Source organism: Carettochelys insculpta, chromosome 2 (assembly GCF_033958435.1).
Source record: "Carettochelys insculpta isolate YL-2023 chromosome 2, ASM3395843v1, whole genome shotgun sequence".
Classification (NCBI taxonomy): domain Eukaryota; kingdom Metazoa; phylum Chordata; order Testudines; family Carettochelyidae; genus Carettochelys; species Carettochelys insculpta.
Window position 1 is genome coordinate 198,050,840 of NC_134138.1, and position 14,440 is coordinate 198,065,279.

Genomic DNA, 14,440 nt, shown 5'->3' on the forward strand with positions numbered 1-14,440 from the left:
AGCAAAACTGTGGTTTTCTTGACTTCTATGTGACTTGTTGTTTTTTATTTTTATTTCAATAAATAACCAGATGTTCACTTCTTGGGCACTTTGCAAGAGGTAATCAGATCTGGAGGAATAAGCATTGGGCTATAAGAAGGGAAATGCTCAGTTTCCTTTTCTTTCCTGCCAGATATTTCTCCTCTCCTTCACCACTATTGTAAGTCTTTCATCCACTCCGCCACCATTCTCTGTCTTACGCTCCATCCTCAACTTCTCATGCCCAAGTCAAACTATACTTTGAAATAACATAAAGAAAAACTAAAGTATACTAAAACCATCCAGCTCCCAACAATGTGAGATAACCTCCAAGATGCACGTACAGCTCTTAGAGCAACAGTATCATCTTGTATTTGTAACCATTGGCCTCACTTTCTGCTGCATACCTCTTTGTGTCTGCTTGAGTCCTGTCTTATGTAGGCCCCAGCTTCAAGTGGATCCGGATCTCACACTGAGTCCATTGAATAAATACAGCCATAGATTGCAATCTCTTTGATGTAGACTGTGTCTCTAAAGTGCCAAGAACATTGTAGACATGGAAAACACCCCCAGTAAAGAATAATTATAGCTCTAATTCTGAAGCTGAAGCACTGGCTTTGAGTAAGTTATGGAACTTTTCTGTCTCCTCTTTCCCCCTGTAAAATAAGGACAATAATACTTTCACACTCACCTCCTAAGGATTGTGGGAAGACTAATTAGTTAGCGCTGGCAAAGTGCTAAAAAGCACGAAGCATTATGATCGGCACTGATTTCTTCATGCGTCATGGTCCTCCACTGAGCTCCAGAAGTAATAATCCCAAGTTAGGGTATAGAGCTTCTCTTACAGCATTAAATTTACTTTAAAATGAGTCTAGAAGCTGACACCCTGTAAGTCACAAGGTCTTCGGACCTGTAGTGAGTCAGTATGGCCTCCTGCTCATATTGGAGTTACTGGGGGGGGCGTGGGCAGGCATAGCCTGCCCACAGCTAAAAGGCCCCTCTCACAGTGAGGGGGGGCCCACTAAAAACACCCAGTCACCAAATGAATACGGGGGACAACAAAGGGAAAAACAGGGACGGGAGTGAGGGTCAAAGGTTTAGAATGAGGGAGCCAGAAGGGGATACCGAGCAGAGGACCCCAGACAGCGCCCACCGCTCCTCGAAGGTATCCAGGGAGTTGGTGGAAGCCGCCCAGAGGAACTCTGCTTGGATTCGTGAGCGAAGGGAGGAACGGAGGTAGGCCCCACAGTCGCAGGTCGCCCCCTCTGCCAGCCTCCTCTCCCTGGTTTTGTAGATGGCCATTTTGGCCATGGCCAGGAGGAGGCAGACGAGGAGGTCCCGCGACTTTGTGGGGCCGCGGATGGGGTGTGACAAGATAAGGAGGTGCGGGTAAAAGTGCAGCCAGAACCTCAAGAGGAGGTTCTGGAGGAGCCGGAAGAGGGGCTGCAGCCTGGCGCACTCAACGTAGATATGCGCCAGGTTCTCCCTCATGCCGCAGAAGGTGCAGGTCTCTGGGATGGGGGTGAACCGCGCCAGGTACACGCCCGTGCTCACCGCTCCATGGAGGATTCTCCAGCTGATGTCCCCGGTGGGCCGTGGGACCAGGGTGGAATAGAGGCTGGCCCACCGGGGCTCCCCACCCTCCGATGGCGGCAAGAGGTCCCGCCACTTGTGGTCGGGGCGGGACACGAGGGTGGGGAAGTGGAGCGTGTGAAGCACGAGCGCGTACAGAAGATGTCTAGGCGCGGTTCGGAAGGGGACCGGCTGCAAGGTATGCAGCCGGCTGAGGTGGTGGAGGGGAGCGGGGCGGGCAGGATCGTGAAGCCAGGGGCCCACGGAGAGGTCTGGAGGGCTAGGAGTGAGAGGGGGGCGGGGTGCACCCTCTCGCAGGACCCGGCCGAGGTAGACATGAGCAGTGGGCGGCAGGGCGGCCTTCACCTCCTCAAGTATGCGACGGGGGGAGCGTACGTTGGAGAGCCCCATGCGCTGGGCGAGCGCCGGGGCCTCCATCCAGTCTCCCCGGTCGTAGTCCAGGAGGTCTCCGACCCTGGTGATTCCACCTAGGACCAACCTCCGGTGCACCTCGGGAGACTCCGCCGCCTGCACACGAAGGTGGGGGTTGTGTAGCAGGGGCTGCCTGAGGAGGTCTTCCCCCGTGGTGGCCCCTAAGGACCTGGAGGCTGCGAGCAGCCGCCAAGTGTGGAGGAGGTCCTGGTAGAAGGCCGGCAGCTCCAAGAGGCCTCGCGGACGGTCTCTCCAGGATAAATAAAAGAGCTGCCGGTTGTATCGGAGCCCTCGGTAACGGCGGAGGAAAGCGTGCGCCAGCGTACTCCATGCCGGACTATCTGCACTGTTGGTGTTGGTGTTGAGGAGTCCCTGCAGGGCCCGGAGGCGGAAGACATGGACCTGAGTGCTCATGCAAGTCAGGCCCTGTCCTCCCTCCTCCGGGGGTAGGTGGAGTACCCCTGCAGAGACCCAGTGCAGTCCTGGCCAGAAAATCTCCAGGATTAACTTCTGGAGCTGGTCCAGGAACTTCGGGGGTGGGACCAGGGTGCTGAGGCGGTACCAGAGCATGGACAGGACTAGTTGGTTCAGCACCAGTGCTCTCCCCCGTAGGGAGAGACACTGGAGCAGCCCTGCCCACCTCCGTAACCGCTCAGCGACCCTGCCCTCTAAACCCTGCCAGTTTTCCGGCGGAGATGGATGCGTGGCAGATAGAAAAACGCCCAGATAGGACAGCGGACCCGTGCTCCACCGGATGGCCTGAAGCGCGGGTGGGAGGCGGCTCATCTGCCATCCAGTCCCGACCACCAGGCCAGAGCTCTTGACCCAGTTGACCCGGGCGGAGGAGGCTGCCGAGTAGATGGCTTGGCAAGCCTCCAGACGCGCCAGGTCTCCCGGGTCCTGAACCACGAGGAGCACATCGTCGGCGTCAGCGTACGCTGACAGGACCAGCCGCAGCCCTACCTCTGGAAGCACCAACCCCATCAACCTTCGACGAAGGAGACAGAGGAAGGGCTCGATGGCCAGGGCGTAGAGCTGTCCTGAGAGCGGGCAGCCTTGTCGTACTCCCCGTCCGAAGCTGACCGGAGCGGTCAGGGTCCAGTTGAGCTTGACCATGCATTCCGAGGCAGCGTACAGCACCCGGAGAAACCCGACGAAGCGGGGTCTGAAGCCAAAGGCCTGCAGGGTGCCCAGGAGATACCCATGGTCCACCCTGTCGAACGCCTTCTCCTGATCCAAGGACAGGAGGGCGAACGACAGGCCGTCCCTACACCCAAGCTCTAGGAGATCCCGGACCAAGGACAGATTATGGAGGATGGTGCGGCCCGGGACGGTGTAGGTCTGGTCGGGGTGGACCACGTCCTGCAGCACGGACCCCAAGCGACGGGAGATGGCTTTAGCAATGATCTTGTAGTCCATGCTGAGGAGCAAGATGGGACGCCAGTTCCTGAGGTCGCGGGGGTCCCCCTTCTTGGGCAGCAGGGTGAGGACGGCACGCCTGCATGACAGGGGGAGGACCCCGCTTTGCAAGGCCTCGGCCCAGACACTGAGCAGGTCTGGGCCGAGGACGTCCCAAAACACCCAGTAAAACTCCACGGTCAGCCCGTCCATGCCCGGGGATTTATTGGTGGGCATGAGGCGGAGGGCTTCCGAGAGCTCGGCCAAAGTGAGAGGGAGCTCTAGCCGGTCCCGGTTGCCCGTGCTGACCGACAGCAGTTGGTCCCAGAGCACCCTGCAGGCGTCAGCATCAGTCGGATCCAGGGAGAAAAGGGTGGCGTAGAAGGCGCGAGCCCTCTCGCGCATCTCCACCGGATCCGTAAGAGGGGTGCCATCCTCCGCAAGGAGGCAGAGGATGTGTTTTTTGGCACCCCTCTTTTTCTCCAGGGCGTAGAAGAAGCGGGAGCCGTGGTCCATCTCCTGGAGGAGTTGGATTCGCGACCTCACCAAGGCCCCCTGTGCCCGGAGGTCATCGAGGGCCCTGAGCTCGTCCCTCTTCTCCTGGTACGTGCCGCAGAGGGATGGATCTCTGGGGCTGGCGGCTAAACGCCTGTCCAGCTCAAGGACCTCCCATTCCAGCTGCCCTATCAGCGCATCCCACCGCCGGCTGGCCCCCCGAGTATAGTCATGGCAGAAGAGCCGCACGCGCACCTTTCCCAGATCCCACCACCGCCGTGCCAAGGGAAAGGCACGCCGTTGCTCGCGCCAGGCCAGCCAGAACTCCCGGAAGGACGCCACGAAGCCCACGTCCTCCAGCAGGCTGTTATTGAAATGCCAGTAGGCCGACCCCCGCTTCCCCAGCGAGAGGGAAGCCTTCACGGCCACCAGGTGGTGGTCCGAGAAGGGGGCCGGCCGCACGCTGGAGGCGTGGGCCCGGGAGAGATGGTGCTGCGAGATGTAAATGCGGTCCAACCGGGAGTGTACGGATTTATGGCCCACCACTCGGACATAGGTAAAACCAGCGTCCTCGTCCGGGTGGTGGCTGCGCCAGACGTCCACCAGGGAGCGATGGATGAGAAGCTCCCTGAGGACGCCCGCAGCGGCCTGGCAATGCTCGGTCCCCCTGCGGTCCCGCTCCTCGAGGGTGCAGTTGAAATCTCCGCCGAGGACCAGGCACTCGCGAGGATCGATGGTGTCGAGGAAGGCTGCCGCCTGCCGGAAGAAGGGTGTTCTCTCCGGGCCGAGGGTCGGGGCATAGACATTGATGAGATGGAGAGGCAGCCCCTCCACCTGCACCCGGAGATACAGCAGGCGGCCGGGCACAACCTCGACGCTCCCCAGCACCTCGGGCTGCAGGTCTGGGGAGAACAGGGTCACCACCCCAGCCCGGTGGGCCGCGAGGTGACTAAAGTGGACCCCGTCTCCCCACTCCAGCAGCCACTTAGCTTCGGCGGCTGGGGTAGTGTAGGTCTCCTGTAGGAAGGTGACCGAGTACCCCCGCTCCCGAAGGAAGGAGAGCACTTGGCACCTACGGAGACCCGACCCGCAGCCCCTGGCATTTAGAGTGGCAAAGATGATCGGCGCCATTTGGAGGGCTGGGGAGGATCCTCGGCAGAGGGAGTACCGACGGTTCCCGTGGGGCCACGCAGCAAACCGTGACCAACCCCGAAGGTGACGAGGGTGTCACGGAAGCTGCGGGCCCGTTGGTAAGCCGTGGCGTCCCTCCTCCCGGTCCCCTTGCCCTCCTTGAGAAGGGCCCTCACGGATTCCAAGATGGTATGAAAGTCCCCCCAGCGCTGGAGGGCGAGAGCAACCTTGTTCTTGGAGCCACGAATGTCCTCCAAGAACCGGTGCATCTCTCCCACCAGCGCATGGGGTGCTGAGGCCTCGGGGTCTCCAGTACCCGTCGGCCTTGTGTTCCTTTGGGCCCCACGGCCACAGAAAAGATTGGGGTGGGGACTGGGATCTGGTTTTGGGAGGGATGAGGGCGGCAGAGGGAGAGCAGCCCCGGAAGTGCTGGGAGAGGGCGATGTAAGGGGGGCCTCCCGAGGGATTACGGTCTCGGGGGCAGGTATGAGTGGGCAGGGATCAAAGGGAGGGGTAGGAGGAGGAGGGCTGGGGGTGGGGGCAGGGGGGATGAGACTCATCAGGGGAGGGGAAGGTTCATGAGGGGGAGGCAGAGGGGGCAGTGGGGGAGGGGGAGGAGGAAAAGGAAGGAGTGGAAGGAGAGGAGGGTCTGGAGGGGGTAGGATTGCAAGTTCTGGGGCGGGGCGTTGGCTGGGAGAAGGTATGGGGATGATGGCAGGTGATGGGGCTAAGATGGGAGCAGGGGCGGGGATATGAATAGAAGGTGTCTCAGGAGGAGGGGCTTCCTTGGATGGTGGGGCGGGGGAGGGGGGTAGGGGCGAGGTGCCGACATGCTCGGCAGGAGGTGCCAACTGGTCGAGGGGGTGGGTGTCGGGGTCTTTAGTTTCGGGGCCGAAGGCGGGGGACATGGGAAACTCTGCTTCCCCCAGAGCGCCCAGGGGCTGGCCGACTCCCACGGGGAGGTCATCCCTAATTAAGTGGGGGGTCGCCTCCTGGGACGTCCCAAGGCAGAGGGAGGTGGTAGTTGAGGGGTCGCTAATAGATGGGGAGGGGGAGAGTGAAGGGGGTGGGGGTGAGTGGATGGACGGCCCACAGGCCTCCAGTAGGAGGCTGTCCACGTCCAGGGCCACCGGTGTGAGGCCTAGGGCCTCGACCTCCTGTGAGAGGAGGGCGAGGCCGGGGCTCACCTCCTCCGGATGCTCCGCAGCGGCAGTCTGGGTGGCAGCCAGAGGGGTGTCGGGGGAGGGCATGGGCGCAGAAAAGGCCTTCTCAGCCTCCTCAGGCTCTGGCTCTGGGGCAGAGGGGATGTCACCTTTCTTAGGCGCCGCCGCGGCAGCCCCCGTTGCCCCCGGCAGATGATCAGTAGCCGGGAGTTTGGCAGGTGGGTCTGGGCTAGCAGTTCTTTTTAGTGCTTTGTGCGGTGCCTCCTCCCCGTCCTCCGACAGGGTGGGGTGCCGGGTGCGCGCACTTTTTTTCTTTCGTTTCCCCCCCACCAGCACCCAGCCCTCTGAGGAGGCGGGCTGGGCAGTAGAGGAGGAGGGGCCAGGGGACAGAGCCGACGAGGAGGAAGGGAGGTAAGAGGGGGGCGGGGCAGCAAGGGGGAGGGACGACCCGCCCGGGGACAGGCCCTCTTCTGGTCCTGCCGCTGGCCCCACCTCCCTCTCCTCCGCAGGCCCAGCTCTTGTGCCCGCTCGGGCGCCAGCGCCTGCTTCTTGCCCGGCACCATGCGGCTGGGCATCCTCCAACGCCCGAGCGGCGATGGATCCGTCCGGGACGAGAGGAGGAGGGTCGGTCCCAGGGCCTGTCGTGGTTGGGACGCCGCCGATCTCGTGGCTGACGCCCCCCGGGTCGGAGGAGGTCCCGGGCTCCCCTTCGTGCTGGGCCAGGGGGCAATCCCTCCGGACGTGCCCCGCCGCCTGGCACATAAAGCACCGGGCCTCCCCCAGGGTATAGAAGACCCGGTACTGGGCCCCTTGATAGGGCACCAGTATAGTCCCCTCCTGGGCCACCCCGCCCTGTGCTGCCGCCCGCGGCAGTTGGACCTGGGCCTGCCGGCGGAAGGAGAGCCCATGCCGTAGGGCGGGGTCTTTACAGCCTAGGGGGAGGGGACTCAGGACCGTCAAAGGCCGGCCCAGGGCGGTGAGGAAGGGCAGAAGGGCGGAGTTGGGAAGGAAGGGTGGAACAGATGAAAAAACCACCCGCACACCCAGGTCTTCCAGCGGCTCCAGGGGCACGTGCACGCCCCCAACCGCCAGGCCCCTCTCCACCGCCTCCTGGGCGGCGGCCTCTGAAACCAGGAAGAAGACGATCTTCCCGAACATCCGGGAGGCCGCCACCACGGCCGCGGGCCCCACCACCCGTGCCAACGCCCGCACGTAGGTCTCCATGTGGGGCGAGGCAGCCACCAGGAGGCAGCGGACTCCGTGCCTCCTGGTGAGCGCGGGGAAGGGGCTGCGACCGTTGGGGATGGTAGTCCCGGCAGAGGCGGAAGGAGTAGGGTGCGGGGCGGCGGCCGCCGCCTGGGCATACCACCTGGGGGCTGAGATGTCGGGGCCCCCAGGGGTGGTGGAGGGAGCAGGGGGAAGGGAAAAAGGGGAGGCTGCGGCGAATGTTTGGGCAGCCTGGGGGAGAGTCCCTGCCACGGGAGGTTTGGCCTTCCGGGCGGGGCTCTTGCCCCTTCTTTTCCCCTGGCCCTTCCTGCCCTTTTGGGGGGGAGGGTTTGGGGCTGGGTCGCCAGGGGGCGCCACTGCGGCGGAGGCAGTAGGAGCCCCGGAGCCTGCGCCCGCACCCTCAGCTGACATGGTGGTAGAGTTCTGGGCAGCCCTGGACGAGTGGGCCGCCGTTTCAGGGATAGGAGGGGTGACAGTGGAGGGGAGAGGGAGGGAGGGGTCACCAGATGACCCTCCAGTGGGTGTGGGGGTCATGGTGGTGGGTTTTTAAGATGGGGGAAGTTTGTTGGGGGTGGGGGCCTTTAAGAAAGAGCGGGGGAGCGGAGGAGAGTGGAGTGGAAGGAAGGAGTGAGGCCTGGCTGCCCCTCCCCCACTGGCCGGGCTGAGGACCCAGTCAGATGGGGGAAGGGCAGAGCAAGGGGAGTGAGGTCAGGGAAAGGGAGACACAAAAAAGGCCACAACTCCCAGCACAAGATGGTAAGATGTCTCCTGTTTCTGCACTGGGGTGTGGAGGGAATCAAAGTTTGTGTGGGTGGGTGTGGGGGGGGCTCGGCTCAGGTGCTTAAATAAACAAAAAAGGGGGGGAAGGGGCGTGGGCATGGGGGGGGCGAAGGAGGAGGCACAGCCAACTTAGGGGGGATGGGGGGGTTAATGGGGGGAGGGGTGTGCCCACGTGCGCCTGAGGGGTGGGCCCGTAGCAGCTGCTGCAGAGCCTCGAGATGACAGAGGGAGAAGGAAGGGGCAGCTGATTGGAGGGGCCCAGGTGGAGGGGGCCCCAGCGGCAGCTGGGGGTGGGGGGGCAGTAGGGGAGGGGGTGGCTGCAGGGGCGGGGCAGGGGCCACGGCCTAACACCCCACCCCTGGCTATGCAGCCCCTCCTCTGGAGCCCCGGTGGAGAGGGGCCCTGCCCAAACTCACCCCTCCCCAAGCCACTCCACAGGAGGCTGTGTGGAGGGAGCCCAACCGCCGCTTTGAGAGAGCCCCCTACCCTCTCCAGGTGGTGAGGATGCAGCAGCTGCTAGATGGAAGGTGGGCCCAAATGGGGGGCCAGCAGTTTCTCCCCCAAAAGATGGAAAAAGGGGGGGCCCCCTTGCTGTAGGGCAGGGGGCAAGAGGCCCCCACCCTCCACCCACTCAGCAGTTCCTAAAAGAACTTGCTGGAGGGGTGGAGGAGAGGGGGGGAGAAAGATAGAGCCTGCCTGCCCGAGGCAGGAGGGAGGCTGACCCCAGAAGGGGGGCGCGGGGAAGGCAGCCCTGCGGGGGCTTCAGGCAGCCAAGGCCGGCCGGCCCCCGGTAGCTCACCTTCCAGCCGTGGGAGGGGGGTCCCACGGCAGCAGCAGCCCTGCAGGAGCACCTGCAGCAGGCCTCCTACTGACTCAGAGGCAGAGGAGGCTGCGCAGAGGCCCTGGTGGGCGGGCCCGGAGTCAGGACACCAGTGGCCTGCCTCTCAGAGAGCCGGGGCCCAGGGCTAGAAGGGCCAAGGGCAGGGCTCAGGACCCATTAAAGCCTGGGCCTCTGGGTAGGGAGGAGGTGCCTGCACAAGCTCCCCGGCGCCAGGGGCACAGGGCCTGTTGCCGCCTGGCTGGGCCGGAGGAGCAAGCCCCCAGCAGCCCCGAACAACCCCGGATCCAGATGCCCCAGGGGGACTACCCGGACTTCCCAGACCTGCCAGGACCCTCACGCCGGTGGAGACCCCCCGCCTTGGAGGAAACCCCGGACGCGGCCAGACCGCCGAGGGTGAGCGACCACGGGGCCCCAGGAGCGGCCTGCCCCGGAGTCCCGGTGGACCCCTGCAGGCCCAGGATCGCCTCAGGCCCACCGTGCTACCGCCACCAGACTACCCCAATGACATAGACATGAGCGACTGGCCGGAGCCCCCAAAGGTGGACGACCTGGAGGGGGCCAACCCCGCGGGACCCCCTGACCAGATGGACTGGGACCCTCCCCTGGTGGAGGTAGAGGTAGGAAGTGGCCCAGGGAACAATGCTCCCGAACCCATGGCGGTGTGTTGCGGCCTGGATCCCCACCGCCATGGTCGTGTGTAACCGACCCACAGGGCCCCGGGCCGGGTCACAGTGGAGTGGGAGGGCCTGCGACCCCCTACCCCCTCCTTGACAGGGCCAGCCTGTGCTGGGCCTGTGCTCAAACCTTTGTGCTGTTGCCCCGCCCACACTGAGGGCTGGGCCTGTGCTCAGATCCATGTGCGGCTGCCTGCCCTGACATGAGGGCTGGGCCTGTGCTCAAACCCTTGTGGTGCTGCCCTGCCCCAAACTGAGGGCTGGGCCTGTGCTCAATCCCTTGTGCTGCTGCCCACCGTGAACTGAGGGCTGGGCCTGTACTGTATTATTATTGTGAACTGCTGCCCTGCCCTAGACTGAGGGCTGGGCTGGGACTGTGTTATGAGTGTGAACTGCTGCCCCGCCCTGAACTGAGGGCTGGGCCTGGATTGTATTGCAACGGTGTTATAACCCTTTTTTTTTTTTTTGATTGCTGCCCCCCCCAGGCCAAGGGCTGGGTGTCACAGAACTCCTACAGGACCTATCTCTGCCTGTGCTTGCCTGAACATTTTTCTTTCCCCATCTGTATTTCTCTGACCTCCTGTTGGCTTCTGTTTAGTAGGAAGTGAGTTTGCAGGGCAAACCTAGCATTATTCCTGTCGTATGCCATCCAATCCTTATGTAAAATTCCTGCCAAATTTCGCACACCCCGATCACCTTCCTCTAGTTTCTTTTTCATATCAGCCTTTAGACTTGAATAGAGAAGAATACCACTGCTCCAGAATTCCGCTGGGTGATTCAAAAGTCAATAGAGAGGACACCAGTCTCTGTTAAGGATCCAGGTACATGACAAGGTGGGTGTGTGATTCTCTTGCTCCAGTACATGTACTCGCACAATCATCAAACTAGTGTAAATATAAATAACCAGGCCTGGCAACAGAGGGAGCAGGGGCAAAGAGGCCAGCTGCCCCAGAGCGTGGCTATTCAAGGGGCCCAGGGCTCCTTTAAATCACTGTCAGAGCACTACACAGTAGGCAGTGGGTGGCTCTGAGGGGATGGGGGCAAAGGCTGCATACACAGGGTGGTGCTGACAGCTGGGTGACCCCCCCCCTCCTTATGCCCAAGATCCCTGGCCCTTCCAGGAGTGCTGAGCTGGCCTCCCTCACATCTTACCTAGGGGCCCAGCAAGTCTGGTCCCCCCACCACTAAATAGCTATGTTGCCATGGTAACACGGGTAGGGAGGCAAAGCATGGTTTAGCCAGGCCGAGTACATACTCACTTGACTGTAGCTGATTTCTAGGCAGCTATTAACTCGAGTCACCATATTTGACAATCTAAGACCTTTGTGTTAGGAATGTGGCTCCAGTGTAGCAAAATCAATTTAAAATTAATCTCGTTACACTGGTGCAAATGCCATAGTACAGATGGACTTGAACCATTGTAAATCACCTTTAAGCCCATTTTGTTTAATGAGCTACGTTATGGTTTGTAAATTGCTGTATTAAGCCAAATTGCTGCAAACCCAGTTTAAGCCAGTGGAAGTGCATTTGTCTATATTAGTGGCTTTGCGTCAATGTAATTAGAACGGGTTTAAATTGATCTGGTTACACAGTACTTGTTCTCTAATATGCGCAAGACAACCTTTAGGTGTGTGGCTGCTGGTGCAGGGATATCCCTGTAACATGGGGCAGGAGGGGTTAGGGATGGCTACTGCCGCTGGAAATGTAAGTGCTGCTGTCTGCTCTCATGGAAGCAGTCTGCTTGTGAGGGAATAGCCCAGAAAGACATAAGAGGAGAGGAAAAAAGGAGGTGCAAAGAGAACAAACACAAACTGATCAGTTCCTATGCAGCCGCAGTCTCCCATTTCTGTTCATTTCCCCCTGTTTTATTTCAAGTTACATTTAATTCATGAAACTGACCTTCTTTAAGTAGTGTCCCTATGGGTGCTCCACTTCAGAAGTGCATGTAACCTACACACCTGTACTGGGAGATTTTTGGTAGGGGGGCCTGTTTGTGCCCTGCTACTCAAAGGGCTTGTCTACAGTTGACCCCAGCTTCGAAGGGGGCATGGTAATCAGGGCCATGGGAGATTACTCATGAAGTGCTGCGGTGAACACACAGCACTTTATTAGGCTAATTTTCCCCAGCAGAAACTTTGAAGTGGCAGACTTCGAAGTGCTGGCATGAGTGGCGCCACAGGCACTTTGAAGTGCCCGCAGTACTTCAAAGTCCCTTTACTCCTCAAAATCTCATTCTTGCCTCCCAGTGTACATCTCCCCAACATCTTGCTTCGCCAGTGCCAATGCAAAAGGTATACATCACTAAGGCTTCCCTAACTCCTGAAGAGGTGGCAAAGCCTTGTATGGGTCTTCTGTACAGGGATGCATTACTCCTGTGTAGGCAAATTGACATGTTGTGTTTTTCCTAGATTATTATTGAAATGGTGAACATGGCAAATATGATCAGATCCATGTTTGACTTGCCAACTGTATGCAGTCATGTTAGTTGCTTCTACAAATTATAATCACAGTGTATGCCTGCAGATGTCTCAAGCTATGGCTTGGTAAATCAAGCAGCCCTTTTTCCCATTAATGCAGGCTTCTCCCTACAGTGTGTTCTGCTGTGTCTCATCCAGCACTTAACAGCTTGTGGCTTCTTTTCAAATCTGCCTTTTGGAGGACCTTCCTTTCGTGCTATTAGACTTTGCGCTGACCCATGGGTTTTTCTGAAGCAGGCACTTTACAGGGATCATAGTAACGACATTTATATCCAAAAGCAAGTTACATTTTCAGTGTGAAAGGATGACATGCAAACCAACAACTGGTTTCTTTTTCACCTGTGACAACTGAGACTTGCAGCCTCCTCTGGAAACGGGGAATGGCTGGATGCCCCTTTACCTCATCGTTCCAGGACACTGTCTAAGCTGCTTTTACAGCTGATGTGCTGGCTTGGAGTGCAGTTTTTCAGTTCATTTTGCCCCATCCCTCATACCATTTTTCCTGCCCACATGTGGGTTCTGTTGTGTATCACCCCTTGCCTTAGTAAACAGCAATTTTCCTTGTCTCTTGGGATTTTTGGATATTCATACAATATGTTTAATGGTTCCTGGAACAGGTGCAAGTAGGAGCAGACTGGATTGACTCTTCTACTTGCATGCACCTTTCCTTCTGATTTTGCTTTCCATTAACAAAAAGGTTCTTCTTTCTTAAAGAGGCAGCAGGACTCAATGGACAATATCGCATCATTGCTGAAAGTTAAACCTCTAATCACCCCCCTTTAATCAACTCCCCAACCCTGCAAAAAAAAAGTTAGCACTAAAAGTATACCCATAATGTTGAAAGTATTCCCACTGAACTAATATCAACCAATTACACATTCATAAACCTTAGTAATTACTGTGGCTTTGTAACAACAATATTTCATTTAAGGTACATGATTTGATTAGAGCAGAAGTAACACATTAAGGAAAGTCACAGCCATGGATAGTTTTCACACTCCACTGCAGTTCTAACATGTATTTTCTCTTGACAGGTACAATGATGGCTCTGGTCACACGCATGGAAGTTAATGCTGAAATATCTGAAAGTTTGATGTCACTCTGTAGTGTGAGAGGAGTTGCTTTCCCCAGCTAGTCCCCTGGAAGGTCGTAGAGCATGCATCTGAAGCTAAATGAACAGTGGGTTTTAGCAAGTAGCCTTGTTCTAACAAAACATGCTGTTCATGAAGCAGAGCAATAGGGGCCAGTTTCAGATGCTAACTGAATTAATAGTATCTAAATAGGGATTGGCCTAACTAGATACAGACAGCAGGACGACAGCCACCATGGGCCTTAGAGCAAGAGGAGAGGGGGGCCTCTGTGCCCCAGAAGCAGGGTAGCCAAGGGTGTAAGGGGCAGGGCCTGGGAGAGTCAGTCTTTAGCGCCATCCTATTGTGGCGCTAGGCCTCTCTCACAGCTGCATGGAGAGGCACAGCAGCACTACAGAAGGGCCTGGTCAACTGCCCCCAATCCCACTCTCCATCAGTGGGCCTGGACACAGAAGAGGTTGACTCATGTCCCTGCTGTCCTCATTGGACTGAGAGGATGAAGATTGTTGAGGAAGAATTGGGGTGAGTATTTAAAGCTTGTAGCAGTGGCAACTCAGCCCATTTTGAAAGGTACAATGCTCTGTGACCATCAAAGAAAGTTGGAAGGAGGGATTTCGCATCCTACATGCATGTAAAGTGCACCCTCTGCCCCTCGGCATAGCCATCCTCATGTTGAGGTGAAAGGATGTGGCCTTTGCCTAGAAATACCCCTCAGGCCCTTTGGTGAGGTGGTTTCCTATTGCCATATATTTCCTGTGCATCGGACATGGCTCATCTCCAGTAAACATAGGTGGTGAGGAGAAGGGCCCCTGTTACCTTCTCCCCATGCAGCATACCCATGCAGAAGGACACATAATGTGACCATAATGATATTTGTACATTTTACTCCTGATACACAGGTTATGGCTTTCTGTCCAATGCATATTCACTCATAAGCACATTATGGTGCGAATATCAACACAAAGTACATACACAGCATCAGGGGACAATAGTAAGATATTTTTGACTAAGTTGGTAGCGAAATAAAATGAAATTACAACCATTTGCTCTAGGACTGAAGCGGGTCCAGAGTCTATGTATGGTTCTTGTGTTTTGCTTCAGGATACAAAGAACCTGTTTTTCCATTCTGTCCTGATTCACAGCG